We start from the raw sequence: 23,453 nt of genomic DNA, 5'->3' as shown, positions 1-23,453 counted from the left end.
TTTTTAATTCCTTCTCTCTCTCTCTCTCTCTCTCTCTCTCTCTGCCTGTCTCTCTCTGTGTGTGTCTGTCTCTCTGTCCGTGTCTGTCTGTGTCTGTCTGTCTCTCCCTGTATCTCTCTCTCTGTCTGTCTATGTCTGTCTGTCTGTGTGTGTGTATGTGTGTGTCTATCTGTCTCTCTTTCTGTGTGTGTGTGTGTGTGTGTGCCTGTCTGTGTGTGTGCGTGTGTGTGTTTCTCTCTCTCTCTCTCTCACACACACACACACACTCAGAAGGAGAAACAGCCAGAGACCCTGGAGTAGCCTCTGATACCACACATAGAAGGCTGTTGAGAAAAATTGATATAGAGAAATATTTTAGAAGTGCATCCTGAAGTTTGGGGTTCTGGAAAGGCCTGGTAGAAAATTATAATTATCAAACCGTAATAAGCTCACATTTTATGACTTTACAATCTAATCTTCAAGCCTTGCAAAAATGATTGAAATGTTATTAAGTCACTTTCTTGTGAAGAAGCTAAACTTCAGTTTATTAACTCAATTATTTCCCTCCAAGTTAGTACAACCATCTTTGCAAAATAGATTTCTACCAGTCCTTGAAAGAAGTTTGTCCCTAGATGGTTTGATTAAAGCTGTGTTGCTAAATATTTCACTCCTAATTTGCAAATTAATGACAAAGGAGGGAGGGAGGGAGGGAGGAAAGAAATAAGGAAAGAAGGAAGGAGGAGGGAGAGGAAGGAAGAAATATCAGCATATCACCTGAATGCCTCCTGTATTTGATGAGTTAATTTTCCAGACAAAACTGCAGTGCTGATATTGCTTGATAAATTCACTTGGATTTATTTTTAATTCAATCTAAAAGAGGTTTTATGCTTTTTCTCTCTCTCCTTGCTCCTGTGCTTGTCAGTATACCTATTATGTACACTCATAAGAGCTTTGGATAATAAAACCAAGGCGTATAGATTGGTGATAAAAATAATGCGTAGATAATGAAATAATTATGAAGTGCTCCTTGGTGAAGACAAAACAGCTTTTCCCACCCTTCTTTCCTCTTTTACAACATTAAATAGGCATGTGTTAAACCACACAAAGACTATAAAACACCTACCCTGAAGTACAATAATTTGAGCTATTTAAAAAGAAATACAAATCTTAGGAGAATATATTCTCTTTTGTAGGAACTCACTGATAGCAACTCATTCTATATATAGAGTGGTAGCAAGTCTATATGTATATATGTGTATAAGTACATATACATGTGTATATATCTGTATCTGTATAGCCACTTCCTCTAGGTAACGTACCTAGGATGAGTAGAACAATGAAGACACAATCTGATGGAGAATTAGAATAAAAGATAATATTTGTGTCTTATTTCTTGTTGTTAGTTGCAAAGTTGTGTCTGACCCATTACGACCCCATGGACAATGTTCCTTCAGGCCTTCCTGTCCTCTACCATCCTCTGGAGTCCATTTAAATTCATGCCTACTGCTTCCATGACTCCATCCAGCCACCTCATTCTCTGTCATCCCCTTCTTCTTCTGCCCTCAGTCTTTCCCAGCATTAGGCTCTTCTCCAGGTAGTCCTTCCTTCTCATTAGATGGCCAAAGTACTTGAGTTTCATCTTCAGGATCTGGCCTTCTAAAGAGCAGTCAGGGTGGATCTCCTCTAGGACTGACCGGTTGGATTGCCTTGCAGTCTAAGGGACCCGCAGGAGTCTTCTCCAGCACCATAGTTCAAAGGCCTCCATTCTTTGGCGCACAGCCGTCCTTATGGTCCAACTTTCACAGCCATACATTGAACTGGGAATGGTTAATGGTTAATGGTTTATTAAACTTGTATGCTGCCCTATTCCCGGGGGGACTCAGGGCGGCTAAAAAACTCATAGGGGAGGGGGTAATACAAAAAACAAACAAGACAAAACAATTACAAAAAACAGATTAAAACTCCTCAACAGCCACAACAATTCGAGTGGGGCTGGGAACTCATCAGCCCCAGGCCTGCCGGAACAGCCAGATCTTAACAGTTTTGCGGAAAACCATAGCCTTGACTATATGCACTTTTGTTGGCAGTGTGATGTCTCTGTGTTTTAGTTTGCTGTCTAGATTTGCCATAGCTTTCCTCCAGTGGTGAAATTCATTTTTTTTTTACTACCAGTTCTGTGGGCGTGGCTTGGTGGGCATGGCAGAGGAAGGATACTGCAAAATCCCCATTCCCTCGCCACTCCTAGGGAAATGATATTGCAAAATCTCTATTCCCACCCTACTCTGGAGCCAGACAAAGGTGGTATTTGCCGGTTCTCTGAACTACTCAAAATTTCTACTACTGGTTCCCCAGAACCCGTCACAATGTGCTGAATTTCACCCCTGCTTTCCTCCCCAGGGGCAAGCACCTTTTAATATCTTGGCTGCAGTCCCCATCTGCGATTATCTTGGAGCCCAGTATTTTACTATTTGCCTCTTAATATCCTGCAGTGCAGTGAGATTCTATGTCCATGAATGCCTTTAAAATAAAGACCAAATGATAGTCTAAATACTTCCATTCAGATCAATGAGTTGCTACTAAACATATTTAATCCCCACTGGGGGTTTAGTGGACTTCAGCTCCCAAGAAGAACCTACTGACTTAGTTAGCAATGGCATGGCCCTGTAGAGAGATTCCATAAAATTTCCATCCATATCTTTTTATCTTCTCATAGGCTTGTATTAAAGATGGACAACCAAGAATTTCTAGCTTCTTAAGAGGACAAAATGGATGTAGATATAGATGTCAAATAAAAACATTTCTATGATTCTAATAAATATGCAGAGGAATGCCGTGGCTCAGTGGATAAGACGCTGAGCTTGTCGATCAGAAAGGTCAACAGTTCGGCGGTTAAAATCCCTAGTGCTGCGTAACGGAGTGAACTCCTGTTACTTGTCGCAGCTTCTGCAAATCTAGCAGTTCGGAAACACGTAAAAAAATGTAAGTAGAAAAATAGGGACACCTTTGATGGGAAGGTAACAATGTTCCGTGCACCTTCGGTGTTTAGTCATGCTGACCATGGAGACATCTTGGCACAGCGCTGGCTCTTCGGCTTTGAAACAGAGATGAGCACCGCCCCCTGGAGTCGGGAACAACTAGCACATATGTGTGAGGGGAACCTTTACGTTTACCTAATAAATATGCATCTTATTACAAAGAAAGTGACTGACACTAGATTTCAGCAACAACACCCACTCCTATAATTTAGAAGGACTAAGATCAGCAATTCATTTTCTGTGTATCAAACTTGATAGAAAGAGAATTAAAGAGGAAAACTCATCTGGCGTACGCAATGAATCTGAAAGGTTTATCTGCAAGTATTTGCAACTTAAATGGCCTCTTAACTGGTTGCCTGTTTTGTGAAGTTAGCAAGGCTAAAGAATGAGGTATTGCGGGCTAACTCTGCCAACTGCCAGCAGTTCGATCCTGACCAGCTCAAGGTTTACTCAGCTTTCCATCCTTCCAAAGTGGGTAACATGAGGACACAGATTGTTGGGAGCAATATGCCGACTCTGTAAACCACTTAGAGAGAGCTGCGAAAGCGCTGTGAAGCGGTATATAAGTCTAAGGGCAATTGCTATTGCTAACCTTCATTTAAATAATTCCTCTTTTACTGTTATTTCTGAATTCCGAAACTTCAGGTGGGATAAACGTAAGCTGGTGGGGTGAACCAAAGCTGCATTTTTTTAATATAGTCACCGGTATGAGGGCATCATGGAGGATACAGCTTCTTTGGCAGAGACTTTCTTTTGTTAACTTTCATGGCTTAGCTAAAGGATGAACGTTGCCTCCATCCCTTTTTTTGCATGCTTAGCATCTTTCCAGGACACCAGGCGCAGAGGAGGTTGTAGAGGAGGGAAGATTAAGTATGGCATTTATTCTGAAGGCTGGAGGACTATATTAGCGTGGTTTCAGGAGAGAAAGATTTATGGCCGTGTTTAATGAATGCTAATTGTCCTGTTATCGAGTCGGAACCATGCAAACATTTGTCTGTACTGTAAGGTAGGAGCCTGACTCAAAAGTTAAGGAAGCATTTGTTCTTGAGAACTTTTTTATTCTGCTGGCGGCCTCATGTGGACCTCAGGGAGGAGAACACCACTGCAGGTGATCCTCAACTTATGACCACAATGGAGCCCAACATTTCTGTTGCAAAGGGAGATGTTCGTCAAGGGAGCTTTGCCCCCATTTTACGCTTGCCGCAGTTGTTAAGTGGATCACTGCAGTTATTAAGTTAGTAACATGGTAGTGACATCAATCTGGCTTCCCCATTGACTCCACTGGCCAGAAGGTCGCCAAAGGGGAACCACATGATTCCCCCCCTCCCCCGGGGACACTGTGACCATCATAAAGATGAGCCATCTGCCAAGCATCCAAATTTTGATCACACGACCAAGGGGATGTTGCGATGGTCATGTTCTCACTCCGCTCTCTAAACACAAAAAGCCTCTGAAGTTAACTCAAAGATTTCTTTATTAGGAGCGCTAGCAAAAAGCTCTGGCAAAAAAGTTTCTCTCTCACAGCAGGATAACAAGTCTGTCCAACAGGGAGATGAATAGTTGTCTGTCATATTTAGTCATCTCCACCCCTTGACTTTTATCCACAGAGGTAGGGTGGAGCTTAGCTACCAGCAGTGGTTCTTCCATCCCAAGGACCGGCCCATAGATTTCCACTGTTCTCCTCTGCCTTCTACGCATCCATCCATCAGGCACTGGACCAGAGGTGGGTTCCTACCAGTTCGCACCTATTCGGTAGAACCGGTTCGTCAAATCTACCGAACCGGTTAGAAGAGGTTCCACCAGTGGACCCGGAAAGCAGGCCACATCTACAGAAGAGGTTCCAAAAATTTTTGAAACCCACCACTGGTCCTTGGATATGATTATTCTACACTATCATGCTCATATTTATAAAACTCAGTGCCTCTGTTGAAAGGTAAGGATGACTACTGTGTTTGTGGTGCAATCAGAACATTGCGTGTGTTGAAGTTGTTTTAATGCAAACCAAAGATGCCTTTTAAAAAACAAGTTTACATCATATTCTTATGCATGCCAGTGCTGTGTGTGAGCTAATTTAAGGTGGTTCTGACAAGTGTCGTTGACATCTTCATATCCGGTCACATGGGCGGCAAGCCACTCCCATCCGGTCACATGGGCAGCAAGCCACTCCCACAAAGGAGGCCACACCCACAGAGTAGGTTCGAACAATTTTTGAAACCCACCACTGCACTGGACCCAGCTGTTCCTCCTCTTCCTCATCAGCCACCTCCAGACCTGGGGGCTATTGACTCTCCACCTGAGGGCTGAGAGATGGCCCAGGCTCTGCCCCCTCCCTCTCTCTCTGCCTGCTCCATTCCCTCTTCCCCCTCGGAGCTCTCAGGATGCCTTGATGTTGAGGCCTGATTCCCACACCTCCTTTTCCTTCTCTGATTTGGCTGGTGGAAGGGCCAGCAGGCAACAGGCCACAACAGGTTATAAATATTAAAAAAAAAAAACCAGTCAAAAGTCACTTTTTCACTGCTCTTGTAACTTCAAACAGTCACTAAATGAACTTTTGTACACCAAGGGCTGCCTGTACATCACTAGAATGCTGGGTAGTAACCATTCTGCACTGCATTCCCAGAGTTCTTACTGCAAAATGGATCAACAAAAGCAGGGGTGAGATTCTACCTGTTCGGACCGGTTTGGGCAAACCAGTAGCTCTGATTATCCACTCGGAGAGAACCGGTTCGCTCCAACTTTCCCGTTGGTCCCAGCCGCCCATCCCTGTGCTATACTCACCTATATTCCCTTTTCTGAAGACCAGCTGATAGGTGTGGAAGAATGGGTTGCTGTCCCTCAGCTGTTTTCCTCTCCAGCAGAAATGCAGGAGGTGATTTCTCTGTAAACTGTGCGTATGGGTGCGGTGCATGCTCAGTGAACCGGTTGTTAAACCAGTAGGATCCCACCCCTGAACTAAAGCACATAGCAACGAGTTCGGCTTTTCAGCTGGCTTCTGGAAGTACCTGATGCTAATTCGAGCTGAGAGGAAGTCAGAGTCTCTCTCACCTTGGGCTTGTGTGCGTAAGGAAAGGTTAGCACCTGGTCAGTGGTGGGTTTCCAAATTTTTTAGAACCTCTTCTGTAGGTGTGGCCTGCTTTGTGGGAGTGGCTTGCTGGCCATGTGACTGGGTGGTAGTGGCTTGCTGGCCATGTGACTGAGTGGGAGTGGCTTACCAGCCATGTGACTGGGTGGGTGTGGCCAACTTGTAAAATGTGGTGAAACTCATTTAACAATGCTCTTGCTTAGCAACCAAAATGTTGGCTCAGAAACTCTGGCATTTGAAGCATGCAAGTCTTAAAGCTGTCAAGCTACAAGACCCTTGCACCCCTAACTCTTTAGAAAAAAAACACCCCAGGGGTGTTAAAACTTGACAGCTTTAAGACTTGTGGACTTCAATTCCCAGAATTCCTCCTCTCACTCTTCATCTTGATGATGTGCGGGCAGGCGGGGGGAGGGAGCTGGAACCGGTTCTAAGCAGCACTGTAGATTTGTGGAACCTCTTCTAAGAGCCAAGGTGGCGCAGTGGTTAAATGCAGCACTGCAGGCTACTGCTAGATCAGCAGGTCAGCGGTTCAAATCTCACCGGCTCAGGGTTGACTCAGCCTTCCATCCTTCCGAGGTGGGTAAAATGAGGACCCAGATTGTTGGGGGCAATATGCTGACTCTCTGTAAACCGCTTAGAGAGGCCTGAAAGGCCTATGAAGCGGTATATAAGTCTACTGCTATTGCTATAGAAGAGGTTAGAACTGGCAGGAACCCAGCCCTGCACCTGGTCTTCCGTTATCCCAACTCCACCCTGCTGACTCTTGAATGCTGGAAATTAATTAAAGATCAGGATTTCTGATACAGTATTATTTGACCTGGAGATGCAAGTTTGTCAGAAAAGGGGATGAAGGGAGAAACAGGAGACCAAGAGATGGTGTGTGTATGGATGGGAGAACTACTAAGCATCCCAGTCAATGCTCCATGTTTATCCTCCACAAGTTTGTTTTGATGGCTAAGCTATAATGTTATTCCCGCGCTGTTGCGATAGGGAGCAAAGCAGGTTGAGTGTTTCACACTGGATACCCTTTCTGTGCTCCTTTTAAACTCTTCTTTTATCAGCCATCTCACCGCTTTTGTGCTTCACGGAATGACAAAGCGCGATTTAATCAAAGTGGCGACTCCCGCTCCCATTAAAGCTAAACTCCACCGCTGTTCATATTTACATTGTTCCTTTCAGTTGTGATCATCCTCTTTATTTATCAATCAATAACAGTTTGAGAGGGTTGGCTCCCGCCGGGGCTCGTGGCACTTCACACAAATGCATTTTACATCTCACAAAAGGACACCTTGAGAACTGCTATGGTTCCAACCAAACAGAAAGAAAAATAAATTGCAAAGAAAGACAAACAAATTTATTATGGAGTCCTTTCCCGGGAATTAATTGAACCATTAAGGCTGTAAGTAATTGGGAAAAGAATCTGGCCTTTGAGGTGGTCCTTGACTTACAAGGATTTGTTTCGTGACTGTTCACAACGTCAGTGAAAAAGTGACTTATGACAATTTTTCATATTTACCACCTTTGCAGCATCCTCATAGTCATGTGGTTAAAATTCAGCCATTTGGCAAGTGGCTCCTACTTATGATGCTTGCAGTGTTCTGGGGAGATGTGATTTTACAATGTTCTAACAAGCAAAGTTAATGGGGAAGCCAGATTTACATAACAACTGCAGGCATTTACTTAACAACTGTGGCACTGGTGGGATTCAATTTTTTTTTTAATTACTGGTTCTGTGGGCGCGGCTTGGTGGATGTGGCATGGCTTGGTGGGCATGGCAGGGGAAGGATGCTGTAAAATCCCCATCCCCTCCCGATCAGCTGGGACTCGGGAGGCAGAGAATCGATGGGGGCGGGGCCAGTCAGAGGTGGTATTTACTGGTTCTCTGAACTAATCAAAATTTCCACTACCGGTTTTCCAGAAATAGTCAGACTCTGTTGAATACCTCTTCTGGTCTTTGGAAAGAAAGGTGGTAAAGTGGAGCAAAACTCACTTAACAAATGTTTCGATTAGCAACATAAATTTTGGGCTCAATTTTGGTTGTAAGTCAAGGAGTGTCTGCCTGTCTGTCTGTCTAGCTATCTATCATCTATCCATTTACCTATGTGCTTACTTACCTACATCTGTCTGCCTGCCTATCTTAGCTATCTATCTTTTATCTATCTACCTATCTACCTATCTACCTATCTACCTATCTACCTATCTACCTATCTACCTATCTACCTATCTACCTATCTACCTATCTACCTATCTAGCTACCTAGCTAGCTACCTAGCTAGCTACCTAGCTAGCTACCTAGCTAGCTACCTACCTATTTATGTACTTACCGACCTGCGTCTATCTGTCTGTCTGTCTGCCTGCCTGCCTGCCTGCCTGCCTGCCTGCCTGCCTGCCTACCTATCTATCTACTGTATCTATCTACTGTATCTATCTACTCTATCTATCTATCTATCTATCTATCTATCTATCTATCTATCATCTATCTATCTTCTTCTTCATCATCATCACTATCTATCTTTTCCTCTTCTATCTATCTATCTATCTATCTATCTATCTATCTATCTATCTATCTATCTATCTATCTATCTCTGTCCTGTAGTATCTTCTTGAATATTAGAAAAAAGATCACCCTCAGGATCCCTGAAGAATTTCAACCGGTTATAACTAACTAATTAATATTATCAAGTTATAACTAAGTTATAATTAAGAAACAGTGACTCCTGTTCACCCACCCTCTCTGATTCTCCTCTGGGAAGGGTACCCTGAGCATACCTATTTGGAAGGCTAGGAACAGATGGATAAGTTCTATTTTCTTTCTTTCCCTTTTCATAATCAGAGGCAGAACGGAATTCATAGAATTTACCTGTTAAAGACGGTTATTTGCCATGAATTGCTAAATAAGCTGTATCCATATGCTTTGGGATTGTCTGATGATGAGAGCTCTTTCTCTCTCATTAAGTTAAGGGCTCCTTGAAGAAAGTTGTCATGGCAACATCCCAGGGAATGGAAACTTTTTCCTTTTTTAAAATCAATTCCCAGGTCACCTCATGCTAACCCAAGTATTAGGTATACATGCAACCATTCATTCAGTGACCTTTAGAAGTTGAGGAGAGGGTTGGACTAGAAGACCTCCAAGGTCCCTTCCAACTCTGTTATTTTGTTATTCTGACTTACGACCAGCCCTTGCACTTATAACCATTGCAGCATCCCCCAAGGATCACATGATCAAAATGTGGTTGATTGGTGAGTGGCATGTATTTACAATGGTTGTAGTGTCCCATGCTCACAATTTGCAAATGCCCTGGCCATCTTCCAGCAAGCAAAGTCAATGTGGAAAGCCAGATCACTTAACCGCTGTGTCAAAAAGAAGTCATAAAATCAGGTGTGACTCACTTAACAACTGCCTTGCTTAGCAACTAGTTGTGACTCAATTGTGGTTATTAAGTCGAGAACTAACTGTACCCTGAGGGGGTCCTTGGTGATTTCTGAGCTCGGTTGTTTTCTTGCAGATGTTTCATAACATCATTAGCACTGATGAAGTTAGTTTGGGTAATGAAACATTTGCAAGAACACAACTAAGTTCAAGGGCTGTTCACGTCACGCCATATTTCTTGGATCTAAGCACCGGTGATAACATCATCTCCTTCCTCCACCAAAAAGGCCCCTTCAATCTCATCTGCTACCTGAGTGAATGAACAATTCATCAGTGGGGAATGAGACAGCAAAGTTCTCTGTGCCACAGATTAAAACGCTGAGCGAAAAAGAACTCAGCTCCATCAATCTTACTGCATGTAGAAAGCCAGAATTGAAGTTAAACTACCAAGCCAGGGTTTGTCACTTTGCTGCGATGTGTTTCTGATTTTGAACGTAGACTCCAGTGTATAAGCTCTAATAACAACTACTACTACTACTACTACTACTACTACTACTACTACTACTACTACTACTTCCCCTTCCCCTTCTCCTCTTCCTCCTTCCTTTCTCCTCCTCCTCCTCTTCTTCTCCTCCTCCTCCTTCTTCTCCTCCTCCCCCTCCCCCTCCTCCTCCTCCTCCTCCTTCTTCTCCTTCCCCTCCTCCTTACCCTTCTACTTCTCCTTCTTCTCCTTCTTCTCCTTCTTCTCCTTCTCCTTCTTCTCCTTCTCCTTCTTCTCCTTCTTCTCCTTCTTCTCCTTCTTCTCCTTCTTCTCCTTCTCCTCCTCCTCCTCTTCCTCTTCCTCCTCCTCTTCTTCTCCTCCTTACCCTTCTCCTTCTCCTTCTCCTCCTTCTTCTTATTCTCCTCCTCCTCCTCCTCCTCTTTCCTCCTCCTCCTCCTCCTCCTCCTCCTCCTCCTCCTCCTCCTCCTCCTCCTCCTCCTCCTCCTCCTCGTGTATTCCCACAAGTGCAGGGTCAACTTGTTGGATCATTGAATGCCACCTTGCAGTCAGCTGCATCTCCAGGGTACAGCTTAGATAACAACCGGGCAACATTGTGGAAGAACATTTGGGATCCACTCTGAGAAAAACCACATCCACCCTTTGAAAGATGAAATGTTAGACTGAATTCTGCAGGTAAAGAGGTGTTCCAAACTCACTGTATTTAGGAGCTGTGGTTCACAACTTTCCACCTGAAATATAACTGCTGTAAAAACAACGGCAGAGGGGATTTGTTTTAATTTTTTTTTAAAAAAAATGGTGGAGACGTAAGCAGAGTACACAAAATTGTCTGCTACAATGTCGTACCTGTCAACGACTACTTCAGCTTCAACCACAACAATACACAGGCAAACAATAGATACAAACTCAAGGTAAAGCGCTTCAGACTCGATTGCAGAAAATACGACTTCAGCAAGAGAGTGGTCAATGCCTGGAATGCTCTACCCGACTCTGTTGTTACATCTCCACACCACCATAATTTTAACCTAAGACTGTCTAACGTGGACCTCACCCCATTCCTAAGAGCTCCATAATGGGGGCGTGCATAAGCACACCAGCGTGCCTACCGTCCCTGTCCCCATTTATTTGTACTCATTTTATGTGCTCATCTCCATGTTTATACTTATATCTGTTATCTCGCACATGTTTGACAAAGTAAATAAATACATAAAAATAAAATAAATAAGCTTCTTCAGCTCTGGAGCGGAAGAGCTGAAGAAGCTTCTTGGATGAGAAGCAAAAACGTTTTCAAAGAAAAACCAGAAAGTCCAGGTTCCTGTTGAAAAAGCATCTTTGGGACTTCTTAGGGATAGATTTTGCTCATACTGGGGAGAGCCCATGTTTTCTTTCTTTTGGTTTCTTTTTAGTTATCTATATTTTGTTTGGGGCTTATTACATGAATTGACCTTCCCATTGTCCTACACCTAGTATGTCCAGACGTGAAATGAATCCAGACTGTGCTGTTTTCCTTGTTTTGTGATTACATATTCATGGTATTGGATCTGGGTACTTGAGAGACCGCCTGCTGCCAATTACCTCCCACAGACCCATTAGATCTCACAGGGTTGGCCTCCTCCGGGTGCCATCTACCAGCCAATGCCACCTGGCTATTACCCGGGGAGGGCCTTCTCTGTGGCAGCTCCGGCCCTCTGGAATGAACTCCCTGCAGGGATTCGGACCCTCACCTCTCTCCAGGCCTTCCGAAAAGCCGTCAAAACCTGGCTTTGCCGGCAGGCCTGGGGGTGATGAGTTCCCTCCCCTCTCGGCATGTATGGTTGTGCGACTGTTGTCTACTTTTATTATTTGTATTTTGTCTTTTATGTTCCCCCTTTTCCCCCCTTGAATTGTTCGCCGCCCTGAGTCCTCCCGCAGAAGGGCGGCATACAAATAATAAAATTCTATTCTATTCTATATGTCATATTCTTCCCACTGCAGCTGCGGACTCTTCTGCATCTTGGGCTCTGTCAAACCAACAACTGTCACTTCTGCCTAGGCTGGGCAGGCGGTGGAGAGTTGGCCCCCCGGGCCCAATCTACAAAGGCTGACATAAAAAAAACCCACGCAGTACAAATTGGCTTGTCAAAGAGAGAGAAGGATGCCTGGCTATTAATGGATATAATAGCAGATTAGCTGTTCTTGGTGTCATCCCAGGGAAGCAAAGGCAGGATCGAATATAATGTATATCTAATATGCCGAATGGTTAAAAAGAAGGACAGGCGAATGAGATGAAAATGTTTTGCCTCTCCACCACTTTCTGACTTCAATAGAAGGATAATTGATACTAAGAGATGTTAATCGAGCATCAGCAAAAGACTCTTACGTTTAGATTATAAATCACCCTTGGTTTTTTTTCACACGTGTCTTCAAAAATAATATTGTCACCATTAGCTGTATTTTATTCCTCAGCAACCTGCTCATTATTCTTAACTTCAGCATTTTACCCAGATAATTCATTTCTTTCTTTTTTTGACTTTGGAAGTTTATGTAAATATCTGATCAATGTTTCATTTCTTGATTGCTTAGGCAGCTGGGATTTCTGGCTTCTTCCAAAAGAGGGATTTGAATTTTTGCCTTCTCTGGAATTGCTAGGGTTTGCTTTAAAAATAAGGCTGCTAATTAATAAAGATGCAATTGAAATGAAAGATCTTTCTCCCAGATTTTATCTAGTCCAACTCTAGCAATTTTGACAGGTAGCCCTCCCACCTCTAATCCATAGCCAAGTTGCTGGTCCTCTTGCAATGTTTCCGCTACGTTTTAGGGGTAATTTCATCCCTGAATTTTCTACCAATCAGTTCCTCTGCTGCTACCTTTTGATGGTAGCATCTGTTACGGCTTTCCTATGATAGGCTGCCATATGTTTGAGGACAGATGTCCTGTCTTCTCTATTCCAAGTTAAACATAGTCAGCTTCTTTAGTATTTTTAATTGGATTTTTTTCTACACTCACCACCATATTTGATGCTCTTCTTTGACCAGAAAGAGACTGTCTTGAAAGTGGGTAGGCACTTCTCCAGAAATGCTAAAGAAAGACTATGATGGGAGGCTATCACAACTTCCAGGGATATTGGACATTTAAATGGCCTCCAAGATTCCCTTTCACCCTCTCGATCTACAATGTTATTAAAAGATTAGAATGTAATGATCTTTTTGACCCGTGCAGTATACAGATCCTATCAATCTGCCTTCTATTGAGGACCTGTACACTGCACGAGTCAAAAAGAGAGCTGAGAAAATATCTACAGACCCCTCACATCCTGGACATAAATTGTTTCAACTTCTGTCCTCAAAATAACACTACAGAGTACTGCACACCAGAACAACTAGGCAAAAGGACAGTTTTTCTCCTAATGCCATCACTCTGCTTAACAACTAATTCCCACAATACTATCAAATAATTTATCAAGACTGTATTACTATTATTCTCTTCCTTTCTAATATCTTTCTCTTCCCACTTATGACTGTAACCATATTGCTCCTATCTTTAAAATGTATATTGTTTTATTTTTCCTAGCATGTTTTGATTGATTATTAGTAACCTATGATTATCACTAAGTGGAGTATCTTATGATTATTGATGAATGTATTCTATTTTATTTTTCTTTATGTACACTGAGAGCGTATGCACCAAAGGCAAATTCCTTGTGTGTCCAATCACACTTGGCCAATAAAGAACACTATTCTATTCTATTCTATTCTATTCTATTCTATTCCTTTCCATTCCATTCCATTCCATTCTATAATAATGTTGGGAAATTCCATTTGAATTATAGATATTTTCCGTGGCATGACAAAACCGCGCTCGACTAAGCCGCGCCCGATTAAACCGTGTCGCTGATGTCATCAACAGGGCGACAACAGCGAGCACGGAGAAAGAAGGGCGCTTTAAATAGCGCTTTGAAAGCAAGCCGATTCAACTTAAGGTAAGGGTTAGCTTTAGGGTTAGGTTAAAGGTTAAGGTTAGGGTTAGGGTTAGGGTTAGGGTTAGGGTTAGGGTTAGGGTTAGGGTTAGGTTAAGGGTTAGGGTTAGGTTTAGGGTTAGGTTAAGGGTTAGGTTTAGGGTTAGGTTTAGGATTAGGTTTAGGGGGGTTAGGTTTAGGGGTTAATTTTAGTTTTAGCGTTTACAGCGTGCTTCTGTCTCCGCGCTGTTGTCGCCCTGTTGATGACGTCAGCTACGTGGTTTTGTCGAGTGCGCTTTAGTCGAATGTGGTTTTGTGGTGGAACCGATATTTTCATATGTGGAGCGGTAATTTTCAAGAGATAGGTTAATTTAGGAAACTGTGAAGGATAGGATTAAAAATAAGTTTGACCTGTCTTTTTCTTCAAGATGTTCTTAACAATCATAAGTCATTTTTTTCCAGGGCATTGTAACTTTGAACGGTCACTAAACAAGTGATTGTAATTTGAGGACGACCTGTACTTCAGAACAAAAATACCCTGAGCAAAGTAACTCAGAACAGAATTGTGATTTCAGAGCATTTTTCTTTTCCATAATCCAAAACTAAAGAAAAGCAACCTGGCTGAATTTAAAAAAAAAAAAAAAAAGAAATACATCAGAACATTTTCTTAGGGATAGATGTCTATGGAGATTCTCAGTCATCCAGGTCATGGTTATCCCAAAAGTGCTTTTTCAAGAGGCAACTGGATTTTCTGGTTTTTCTTTGAAAACGTTTCACTTCTCATCCAAGAAGCTGGCTTGACATTTTGGGCTTGGACAACCTTGAAATACACCGCCTACGGTTTGACGTAAGCAGAGTACACAAAATTGTCTGCTACAATGTCGTACCTGTCAACGACTACTTCAGCTTCAACCACAACAATACACAGGCAAACAATAGATACAAACTCAAGATAAACCGCTCCAAACTCGATTGCAGAAAATACGACTTCAGCAACAATGTGGTCAATGCCTGGAATGCACTAACCGACTCTATTGTTACATCTCCAAACCACCATAATTTTAACCTAAGACTGTCTAACGTGGACCTCACCCCATTCCTAAGAGCTCCATAATGGGGGCATAAGCACACCAGCGTGCCTACCATCCCTGTCCTACTGTCCCCATTTATTTGTACTCATTTTATGTGCTCATCTCCATGTTTATACTTATATCTGTTATCTCGTACATGTTTGACAAAGTAAATAAATACATTAAAGTAAAATAAATAAGCTTCTTCAGCTCTGGAGCGGAAGAGCTGAAGAAGCTTCTTGGATGAGAAGCGAAAACATTTTCAAAGAAAGACCAGAAAGTCCAGTTGCCTGTTGAAAAAGCACCTTTGGAGCTTCTTAGGGATAGATTTTGCTCATACTGGAGAGAGCCCGTGTTTTCTTTCTTTTGGTTTCTTTTTAGTTATCTATATTTTGTTTGCGGCTTATTACATGAATTGACCTTCCCATTGTCCCACACCTAGTATGTCTCTGTGAGGGCAAAATATCAACAATATTGCAATTAAAGGTGCTATATTTCTTTTTGCTTGGCATGAACACTAAAGAATATGAAAGCATTAGTCCTATCTGTTGTTTTGTTTCAAACCTACAGCTCTCGAGCTCTTTCAGTCCTCTGAATTCATTTGTAAAATATGTTAAGTTCTTACCGGATCAACTCTACTTGCATTTGAACTGTGTCTTTAAAAAAATATATATTATTTTTTTCTTACATAAACAACACATACCCACAACAGTGAAAAACAAAATAAAAAAGAACAAAAAAAAAAACCCATCATCACATATAACATGTCATTTGGTTACATGTGTTTTAACATTTATCATTCTTATACATTTATTATTTCATTTAATAGGTATAATATATGGTTTGGGTTGCTTTGTTTACCATCCCTTCCTCCTGTTATAACACCACCTTATTTTCCCTTTCTTTTCTTCCTTCCTCCCTTCTCTACTTTCTTCCTTCCTGCCCTCCTTTCCCTTCCTTCTTCCTGTACCTTTCTCCTACTCCTGCTCTTCCTCATCCCCTTCCTACCCTCTCTCCTCATTTGAACTGTGTCTTTTGATGATGTCAACATTAGGGACAACATTAATGGTCTGCAAGGGATATTCTTCGTCATTCTTCTGTATCTTTTTCCTGGCTGATAAGAGTGAGAATAGAGACAACAATCAACTGCCTCTAGAAGTTTGGCCACCTTCACTTTCTTTCATTTTGACCTTTGCGCTCTTTGATGTTCAGTTACTGCAATGAAACACAGTTGCCTCTCTTGGAAATGATTTTGCTCTGCTTCTCAGCCGAATGTGCTACTTGGAGTTCAAGAATCTTCTTTCTGCTTTTGTTTTCTGCCACGATATTTATAGTACACTGATTGCTATCCTTTCCAACCTTTCCTCTAGTATTTCATTAAATTTTGTGATCGTGGCTTTAGAAGACTTCCAACAAGACATGCAGTATCGACTGCCAACATATGATGGGATGGAGTCCTATTTGGGGGATTTTTTTTTTCATTCCCCTCCCTACTCACCCACGTTTCTAAGATATTTTTTGTTACTATGGAATTTTCATAGCCATATGGGTTCCATGGCTTGGTTAATAAAATATTTTTCCCATTTAATACAAGAACAGAATATAACTCATGCAGATCAGAAAATTAAAGGCTTTCCATAGGTCGTCCCAAGTTGATGACAGATCCAAGGAATGATGGTGGTGGTGGTGATGATGATGATATCCATTCAGTTGTGCTCAACTCTTGGGGTTCCATAGGTGCTTCTTCAAGAGGCAACTGGACTTTCACAAAGTCCAGTTGCTTCTTGAAAAAGCATCTTTGGGACAACCATGACCTGGTTGACTGAGAGTCTCCATAGACATCCAACTTTTGGTGAATCTATTGGTCAGGTGTCTATGAAGATTCTCAATCATCCAGTTCTTGGTTGTCCCAAAAGTACTTTTTCAAAGGGCAACTGGACTTTCTTTTTTTCCTTGAAGATATTTTGCTTTTTATCCAAGAAGCTTCTTCAGCTCTAACCAAATGGTAGATGATAGAAGGATTTATAGTCTTCGCAGTCATCTGCTCATTAATATTCTTTCTGAGAGTCGTTGAGGCCACTTGAAGGTTTATCTGTACCCTTAGAGGCACCTGAATACTGCAAATGGGTGTGGAGTCTTCTTGGAGCTGTTGAAAGGATTGTGTGGCAAACAGGAGATAGGTGGTGTCGTATTGTCAGAGTTTGTTGCAGCAATCAAATCCAGAAAGCACACAGAGGTAATTAAACTTCAGCAGGATTCAATTATATATAAGAAACTTATTTATATACAAGAATATGAGGGGTGAAATTCAGCAGGTTCTGACAGGTTCTGGAGAACTGGTAGCAGAAATTTTGAGTAGTTTGGAGAACTGGCAAACACCACGTCTGGCTGACCCTAGAGTGGGGTGGGAATGGGGATTTTTCAGTCTCCTTCCCCTGCCACACCCACCAATCTGTGCCCACAGAACAGATAGTAAAAAAAATGAATTTCACCACTGAAGAATATATACAATACTGTTCTGACCCCCCTCCATCCAGTGATTAACACCGACATAAGCTTACTGTTAGCCACACTTTATTCACAGTAATTACTCACAGACAAGACATTGGCAGCAATCCAGACTCCCACAGATAAGAGATACAATACATACAAGAGCTTCTCCAGCTTGGTATGAACGGTTGTGTCCTGCAAAAGGTCTCCTCCCAAAGTCTCTTCCTATATACTCTCTTGGGAGGAGCCAAGCGACAACCACCTGGTCTTGATTATCTCTTATGAGTCTGTCTCCATAACTGCTGCCTCCGTTTCTCTGCCCTTCTTTGCCTGGCATCAGGGGCAAACTCCCTTTGATCCCCACCACTGCTCCATGCCTCAGGCGCCCCCTGGTGGCCAACCAGCCTTTCTGGTCCCTGCTTGGTGTCTGAACCCTGTCCAGGGTCCTCCACATCCTCCAGAGCCAACTCACAGGGTCCCTCGCTATCGGAGTCCATCAGCAGCTCCAATGGCTCCTGCTGGGACACAACACAATATCATGCAGTTCTCAAAAGTATAATCACAGAAGCACAGTTAATAAAAGAACATATTCACAGAAGGACAATCGTAGGAGCACACAACGTATATTTATACATATCAGTGAACCTAAGCCACACCCAGGCTCCGAACTGTTTCAGCTCCCAAACAGTTTTCATTGGCTGTCTTAGTTGCTATGCCTATACAGAGGCTGACCTTATTACCATGTCCTATCCCAGCCAGTCCCCAATGGCTGACCTGTTGCCATGCCTATTCCAGTTCATGAACTATATGCACTGGTACGTATCCCTCCCCCTCTGTTGAAAAGGGCCATTCAGTCTCTTTGACCCCTCTTCCAAACCAGCAGTCCTCTCTATGAGCCAGGTCTCTCCACATCTTCTGACCTTCCACTGCTTCTGTGAGTGTTTCTTTCTTTGCTCTGGTTGGTGTCAGCTTTGATGGTGTCCAGCCATCCTGTTCTTTGATGTCCTCGTTTCCTTTTACCAGTAATTGTTCCAAACAGAACTGCTTTCTCCATTAAATTCCCCTGCATGGCATGGCCGAAGTAAGTAAGCCACATTTTCTTGATTCTTGATTTTGATCTGATTTCCAGATCCAAGGGATTCCGTTACATTAATCTATCGGTCATTTATGTATTATTGGTCCTGCTATACAGGTGGGTTTCTACCGGTTCGGACAGGTTTGGACCGGTGCAGCCTAGTAGGTAGTAACTCGGGCGCCCACATGCCCAAGACAGTTCTATTGTCGGCGGCACCATCTTTAGTTTTGATTCTGAGCATGCGCAGAACAATCTCCATTGTAGAAATGTACTTCTCCCCCATTTTCTAATATCAGGCCATATTAAGTGTAAATGTGCACGTGCGTGGAGCGTGTGTGCAAATTTTTTTGCATGCTGGACTGGTAGTAATGCTGGTAGCAACCCGCCGCCATCCTGCTAGCTTTTGTATCTGTTTTGTTTTAACGAAAGACAATCCTCCCATTTTCATTCCTGCCTCCATAGGCTGGAAGAAATCATTAGTTGGGGGAAGAATCTTATTAATTAAGCACCCTATTTATGATATCTTCCGCCAACAACAGAGGAGAACGTGTATATTTGATTTCAAACATAGTGTGGGAGTCTTGAATAATAAAGATGTTCAGGAACACATTGGCAGTTGTGAAATATCAAACTGTTCTGACTAAGCACTCTGGATGGTGTGACTATTATTTTCCATTAATTCATATTCACTACTATCTGAATTTGCTTAGGGCTTGTTACAAGAGGCAGCATGAAGCCAGGTTGCGGGAGAGCCAGATTAAGGTTTACGTCTGGAGGGAAATGAAGACGTCTGTCCCTGCAGTTAGGCTGACACCGAATATTCCTTCCTCTTCTTTTTAGCTGTGGAAGTTCATAACCCTTGTGACCTCAAGGCTGGAATACTGCAACGTGCTCTACATGGGGCTGCCCTTGAAGAGCATCTGGCGACTTCAGCTAGTCCAGAATGCAGCCGCGCGAGCGATTGTGGGTGCACCTCGGTTCACCCACATAACACCTATCCTCCGCGAGCTGCGCTGGCTACCTGTTGATCTCCGGGTGCGCTTCAAGGTGCTACTTACCACCCATAAAGCCCTTCATGGTAGTGGATCTGGGTACTTGAGAGACCGCCTCCTGCCAATTACCTCCTCGCGACCAATTTGATCACACAGATTAGGCCTCCTCCGAATCCTATCTGCCTGTCAGTGTTGACTGGTGACTACACGGAGGAGAGCCTTCTCGGTAGTAGCTCCGACCCTGTGGAACGATCTCCCCGTGGAGATTCGTACCCTCACCACCCTCCAGACCTTCCGCACAGCCCTTAAGATCTGGCTATCCCGTCAGGCCTGGGGTTAGATTGTAATCCGTCCCCACCCGAATGAATGAATGTTGTGTTTTATTTTTAATTATGTATTGTTATATGTTTCACTGTTTGTGTTCCCCCCCCTATGGATTGTAAGCCGCCCTGAGTCCCACCAGGGAAAAGGGCGGCCTATAAATAAACTTTCCTATTCCTATAACAGCTGGATTAAATGCACCGACCTCCAAATGTTCACATGGTTTTGATACTATTATCTAACACCCCGCTTCGTCTTTTCTTTTTTTCTTTTCCTTTGGTTTAGGAGAGCTGAATTGGTGGATGGGTATGTGTTGTGCCTCGGCTAGAGCCTTGGGAGCTGTTATCAGACTCTGACAACGAGGGGGCTTTTGAGTCATGTTTGGAAGAGGAGGAGGGTTCTGGACAGGGGTCTGCCTCCGAGCAGGGCTCAGAGAGACTAGTTGGTCCCCAGGTAATGGCTGAGCCTTGGGCCAGTGGTGAGGACATAAGAGAGACTGAGCCTTGGAGCAGTGGGGAGGAGACAAGAGAGGCTGAGCAAGAACCCTTCTGTGAGTATTTTCAGGATCCACGTAGGAGACGAGCTGACCGACGTAGGGCACAACTGAGGACTCCAAGGAGGTGATTGCAACCAGATGTGCCTCGTTAGAGGCTTCCCTTAGGGATAAAAGGACTGGTGGTGCCACGCCCTGCTCGCAGAAGTCAACGTTCCTTGATCCTGGCGTGTGGTTTCTTTGCTGTGCACTTCGAAAAGTGGTTTGACTTCTATAACCCTGATTCGCAGAGACTTTGGGAGGAAGGGCTTTGCTTCCGTTTGGATTCTCCTTGTATTTACCGTAAGAAAGATTTATGTTTGAGTCCGTTATCTTCTGGCAGAGACTTTAATTAGTTTAGTTTGGCTCGCAGCCATTTTGAAACTGAGAACTGATAAAGAGAATTCCCTTTCCTTTTATTTGCCTGTCGTCTGTTAACAAGTGAAGGAGGGGGGAACAGAACAGGTATGTGTGCTTGAAGATGAAGCATTTAGAACAGGGGTGCCAAACTCAAGGCCCATGAACCGGTTCTGTCCCATGGGGTGCTTAGATGTGGCCCATGATGCCAACTTGGAAACCGCAAAGGACTGGCCCATGGTGCCTCTGGTAGTGGAAATGGGGTACCGGGGGTACTGTATGTGGGCCCCCATGCCCCGTTTTGGCTGGCAGGGTGCTGCAGGAGGCACCCATCCTGCCTTCCGTCCGTCCGTCCCGTTTTCCCCACCTGGGTGGCCTGCAGGGGAGAACTACGATGCTGATCTGGGCCTTGAAGAAATCCAGTCTGACACCTGTAATTTAGAATATAGGTAGTCCTCAACTTACAACAGTTCATTCTAAAGTTACAACAGCACTGAAAAAAAGTGACGTATGACCATTTTTCACCCTTACGATCATTGCACCATTCCCATGGCCATGTGATCAAAATACAGACGCTTGGCAATAGACTCACATTTATGACTGTTGCAGTGTCCTGGGGTCATGTGAGCGCATTTTGCGACCTTCTGACAAGCAAAGTCAATGGGGAAGCCAGGTTCACTTAATAACCGTTTTTGGTAATTTAACCAGTGCAGTGATTCCCTTAGCAACTGTGGCAGGAAAAGTAGTAAAATAGGGCAAACCTCACTTAACGAACGTTTTGTGTCAGCAACAGAATTTGGGTGCTCATAAATCGAGGACGATCTGCATAGTAAAACGGGTCCCCCCTCCCCCACCTCTCTGAAAGTCATTTCCATTGAAAATAAGTGGTGGGATATTTTGGAACAGCCGTACTGTCTCAGGGTGTGAAAACGGTTTGATAATTCCTGAACTTCCGGGTTCCCCGTAGATATGCTTTTTGCCCTCCGGATGCTTCAGAGAAGCTCCTCAGGCCTCCAGAGGGCGTCCGGGTGGGGGGTGAGGCTATTTTCGCCCTCCCCAGGCTCCTAGAAAGCCTCTGCAGCCTGGGGAAGGAAAAAAAGGCAGCAAAAGCCAGGGGGTGACGCTGATGGTGTGCATGTGGGGGGGCATGCGCATAGCATTATGCCAGTGCATGACCCTCCTGTGCTCCCCCCGATTTTGGCCAAAAAAAGTTTGCCATCACTGCCTTGGAGTATGTTTACCCCCACTTGATGTCATCACTGGGTGCCAAGGACAATAAACTAACAATGGGAATGAGTTGTTGTGCTACTTCGTGCAGACACAGCCATTATGTTTCAAGGGCCACTTAGGAAAATAAGAGGAAATGCTACCATAATTTCATAATTATGTGAACGCATACATGCAAAGTAAATAAAAAAAGGAGTAATGAAGACGGGGGAGAAACCTGCATCCTTTGTTCAGATACACTACATCAATGTCTAGGGCAAAGTAGCACACTTATCTAGAATCACCATAGAGGTTCTTGACTACTTCCTTTTCAAATGAAGGCCATAGTCATTCCTATGTTGAAATTGCAGACTGAGAATGTGAATGTGGGATGGAGGATAGAGTAATGCACCTCTCTCTAGAAAGGGACATATTGCATTGAGCTCTAACACCACTTTGTTTGTGTCTTCACTTAGAGATATACCCAGAATCGGTGGTGGGTTTCAAAAATTGTTCAAACCTACTCTGTGGGGGTGGCCTCCTTTGTGGGAGTGGCTTGCCGCCCATGTGACCGGATATGAATATGCTGACGACACTTGTCAGAACCACCTTAAATTACCTCACACACAGCACTGGCATGCATAAGAATATGATGTAAACCTGATTTTTAAAAGGCATCTTTGGTTTGCGTTAAAACAACTTCAACACACACAATGTTCTGATTGCACCACAAACGCAGTAGTCATCCTTACCTTTCACAGAGGCACTGAGTTTTATAAATATGAGCATGATAGTGTAGAATAATCATATCCAAGGACCAGTGGTGGGTTTCAAAAAAGTTTGGAACCTCTTCTGTAGGTGTGGCCTGCTTTCCGGGTCCACTGGTCCATCCTTCCTTTTCAGCACTGCCACGCATAAGGACAGCTGATCGTTGCATGCCCGTGCATGCCAGGAAGCTGGAAGACAAACAGGCAAGGCCACGCATGCCGGGCAACATGGCTTCGAGTGCCACTTTGGGCATGCATGCCACAGGTTCACAGACCCAGGCCTTCATTTTACTGACCTCAGAAGAATGGAAGGCTGAGTCAACTTTTAGTCAGTCAGAATTGAACATTCAGCAGAGGACAGAATCAGCCTGCAATACCGCATTCTAACCACCGTGCCATCAATATTCTGTTCTCTGCATGAAAAAAAAAAAAAGATACATCCTCCATCCCTCACAATATTGGACATCGCAACAAAATGATGTGTCTCGTGGGCCCGCGCTCTATCTTGCGCTGATCAAAGCAGCTGTTTCTTTCCCTCAAGAAATACATTTGCAAAAGTGTGTGAAGATTAGTAGATCTTGATCCATCTCAGCTTTGCTATATTTGTGTTTTTCTGCTCTGCTTCACCCCAGACTTACCGGGAATAGCTTTTTCAGAGACATTACATGTCAGAAATTCATTAGCTAACTTTACATTTTGATGCTGCGTGTCGGGGAGGAAAAAAAAAGCCATCTGCTACGCGAC

This window comes from Thamnophis elegans, chromosome 13 (assembly GCF_009769535.1).
Source record: "Thamnophis elegans isolate rThaEle1 chromosome 13, rThaEle1.pri, whole genome shotgun sequence".
Lineage (NCBI taxonomy): Eukaryota > Metazoa > Chordata > Lepidosauria > Squamata > Colubridae > Thamnophis > Thamnophis elegans.
This window is presented reverse-complemented; position numbering follows the sequence as displayed.